Here is a 4,147-nt window from a genome sequence, read left to right as displayed (position 1 = left end):
TTTCCCCGCGTTTTCCAGGCCAAACGGGGCCGAACCACAACAATAATAAAAAAAAAGGAGAAACACCAAAAAAATAAAACCCCGAGGTCGTAAATTTTACGAGCGAGCATCAATTGCTCGTAAAAACGTCCCCGAAAAGGCCCCGGGGCTGTAGAATCCCAATTTATGGCGCCGTAATTGGATGGCGGCAACAAAACGCGGATAAAAGGAGAAATTCCCTTTTTTTTGGTTTTTTTTTTTTTTTTTGAGGGAATTTGGGTTAAAAATAACTCGGAATGCTCAGGGGGAAATAAAAAAAAAAATCAAGGGGATTTTTGGGGTTTTTTAGGGGGTGAAAAGGGAGGAAAAGAGGGGAAAAAATCGGATTTTTTTGTGGGGGGAAAAGGAAGGAAAAGGGGAAAATTAAGGGGGAAAATCGGAATTTTTTTTGGGGGGGAAGGGGGGAATTAGGGGAAAAAATCGGAATTAATTTTCGGAGAGGGGGGGGGGGATTAGGGGAAAAAATCGGAATTTTTGGGAGGGAAAAGGAAGGAAAGGGGGAAATTAGGGAAAAAATCGGATTTTTGGGGTTTTTTGGGCGATGGAAAAGGAAGGAAAAGGGGAAAATTAGGGCGAAAACCATCGGGGTTTTTTGGGAATTTTAAGGGGGAGGAAAAGAGGGAAATGAGACTGAAAAAATCGGATTTTGTGTGGGGGGGAGAAAGGAAGGAAATGAGGAAAAAAAATCGGATTTTTTGAGGTTTTTGGGGGGTGACAAGGAACGAAAAGGGGGAAATGAGGGAAAAATCGGATTTTTTGATGTTTTCCCCAGGGAAATTGGGATTCTCGCGCCTCATCTGCGTTTGTTCGATTCGGGGTTTTTGGGGCGGAAAATTTGGGATTGGAGAATTCCGGGCTCCTCCTCGCCCTAAAAACCTCCGGGAAAAAAAAACCCAAAAACTCTCTAAAATCCGAATTTGTAACAGATTTTTTTGGGGAAAAAATATACCAATAAAAATCAATTGAAACCTCCCGGTGTTGAAATTTGTGTTTTTGCTTTTCCCTTCGTTGCTCCCGTTCGATTTTGTAACCGCTTTAAAAAAACCCAATAAAAATCAATTTAAAGGTCTCGATTTTTCCCTTTGCTGTTCCCGTTTTATTTTTTATAACCAATTTTATTTTAAAAACCCAATAAAAATCGATTTAAACCTCCGGATTTTTTCACTTTCTTATTCACTTTTTATTTTTATAACCCTTCTTTAAACACAGCGATAAAAATCACTTTAAACCTCACGAATTTTTATCTTTCTCGCTTTATTTTCTATTTTTAATCATTTTTTAACATTTAAATATTTTTTTACATTTTTAACGTGTTTTCTATATTTAACTTTTTTACATTTTTAATATTATTCTTAATGATTTTTAAATTTTTTTGCTATTTTTCTATTATTTCCCCATTATTTCCCTACCCGTTTTAGAATTGTCATTAAGTTTTACCGCCTGTAATTATTTTATATTTTTCAGAAAAAAAACCACTTTGAACTATTATTATTTTATTATTTTTATGTTGTTCATCATTTGGATTATTTCTGGTGGTTTTTAATGATGATTTTTGCCATTATCGCGGGGTTTTAATTCCAATTTTCGCGCCTCGCTCAAAGGAATTCCCTGATTAAAATGGGGGGGGAAAAATCCCAGAAAAATTCCAGAAAAATGATGAAAAAAAAATTCCAGAAAAATTCCAGAAATTTCCACCTCTTGTTCCCCCTGCACGGTTTGGGGGAGAAAAACAGCAAAAAAACCAAAATATTGGGGGAAAATCGCCTCAAAAACCAAAATATTGGGCGGAAAAACTCTTCAAAACCCAAAATATGGAGAAAAGCCCCTGGAAAAAGCTCGATATTCCTTGGAAAAAAGGTGGAAAAGTTGAAAAAAAGGTGAAAAAGTTGGAAAAAAGGGAAATAAAGTGGAAAAAAATGAAAGTTTTGGACAATCACCAGCTCCGCAATCGCCGCCTCTGTCCCAAAAAGGAGAAAATTGGGGTTTGGAAGCCCCAAAAAGTGGAATTAATGAATGGTTTTTATTAATTATTAATTAATAATCGCCGCTCCAATGACCGGGGGTGGAGGAGGGGGAAAAATCGCTGGAATTTGGGATTTTGGGGAATTTCTTCGTCGCGTCCTTCTCCTGGATTTGCTGAAAATGCTGAAAATTCTCCATTAAAAGCAGCAAAAACCCGAATTTGTTGGTTTTTTAATAGAAATTTGGTGCTGGGTAAAAAATTCTGGTTTTTTCTCCCTTTCTCGGGATAATTTTGGGACCAAAAATTGGATTTTTGTGCTGTGGAATAAGCAAGGAACTGCCCCAAAAGTCTGGGAGGTTTGGGTGAAATCTGGAATTTTTTGGGGTGTTTTGGGAGTTGTTAATTTAAAAAAAAATGGATTTTGGGGAAAAAGGTGAGGAAATGGTGAAAAATAGGTGAAAAAGAAGCGGAAAACTTGGAGGAAAATTCTGAAAAATATGTGGGAAAATGGTGAAAAAATGGCGGAGAAAGATCGAAAAATTTGTGGGAAATGGTGAAAAAATGGTGGAAAAAAGTGGAAAATGGTGAAAAAATGGTAAATTATGTTGGGAAAAGAGTGAAAAAAGGTGGGAAAAGGTGGAAATAGTGAAAATTTTATTTTCCCATTGATTTTCCCTTTTTTTTTCCTCTCCTTTTTATTTTTCCCAGGCGCCACCAAAGGCCCCAATAAAAACCCCATAAAATTTTATGGGATTTCCTTTGAGCCGTGGAGGGAAATGAGGTGAAATTTCCGGAGGGACAAAAGTTCCTCCTCCTCCTTTTATCCCATTTTCACCCCAAAATCCTCTTTTATCCCATTAAAAAATATAAATCCCCTTTTATCCCATTATTTCCCAAAAAATTCAATTTTCCCCCCCCTCCAAAACTTCATATTTTATCTCATTTTCACCTCAAAAATCTTCTTTTATCCCATTTTTCCCTCCCAAAAATTCTATTTTCCCCCCTAAAAATACTTCTTTATCAAATGTCCCCCAAAATCCTTTTAAACCATTTAAAAAAAAAATTATCCTCTTTTAACCCATTTTTTTAAAAATTGTCCTCTTTTATCCCATTTTGCCCCCAAAATTCCTCTTTTATTCTCTTTTCTCCCCAAAAAAAGTCCACTCGAAATCCCAAATTTCACATTCTCACCCCCAAAAATCCCCTTTAAACCCCAAATTTCCCCTTTTCACCCCAAGTTTGGGAATTTCCCAGGGATATGGGGGGTTTTGGACCTTTTAAAGGGATTTTTTTGTTTTTTTTTTTTCCCTTTTCCCCTCAATTCCACCCCAAAAATCAGGAAAATCAGGAGCGCACTCACCTCAGCTGCAGCAGAAACTTTTTAAAACTCGGCCCCAAAACTTCGGGTTTTTTCCCTATTTTTTTTCATTCATATCTTTATAAATCCAGGGCGATTTTTGTCTTCAAAACCCTCCCAAAAAACAAAACAAAAAATTTTTAAAAAATCCGAATAAACCGCGATTTTTACCTTCCTTGCCCTCAAAAAAAACAAAACAAAAAAAAAATTTTTCAAAATCCAAATAAACTTTTAGATTTTTACCTTGCAAACCTTAGGAAAAAAACTATATATGTATATTTTATAAATGGTGATTTTGGTCTTCAAAACCTTAAAAAAATACTAAAAAAAAAAAAAAATTTAAACATTGGAATAAACCGCGACTTTTTAGCTTTCAAAACCCTCCTGAAAAACCCCTAAAAAATAATTTAAAAAAAAAATCAAATTACGCCACATTTTTTGCCTTCAAAACCCTCAAAAAAAACCCTAAAAAATTAAAAAAAAAAATCAAATTACGCCACATTTTTTGCCTTCAAAACCCTCAAAAAAAACCCTAAAAAATTAAAAAAAAAAATCAAATTACGCCACATTTTTTGCCTTCAAAACCCTCAAAAAAAACCCTAAAAAATTAAAAAAAAAAATCAAATTACGCCACATTTTTTGCCTTCAAAGCCCTCAAAATAAACCCCTAAAAAAATTTTAAAAAAATCAAATTACGCCGCATTTTTTGCCTTCAAAACCCTCCAAAAAAAACCCGAAAAAACCCCAAAATAAATCAGATTTTTTTCCCTCTAAACCCCCAAAGCGTC

This window comes from Geospiza fortis, unplaced genomic scaffold (assembly GCF_000277835.1).
Source record: "Geospiza fortis unplaced genomic scaffold, GeoFor_1.0 scaffold22, whole genome shotgun sequence".
In the NCBI taxonomy this organism is placed as follows: domain Eukaryota; kingdom Metazoa; phylum Chordata; class Aves; order Passeriformes; family Thraupidae; genus Geospiza; species Geospiza fortis.
The sequence above is the reverse complement of the archived record's forward strand: the minus strand, read 5'-3'. Positions refer to the sequence as shown.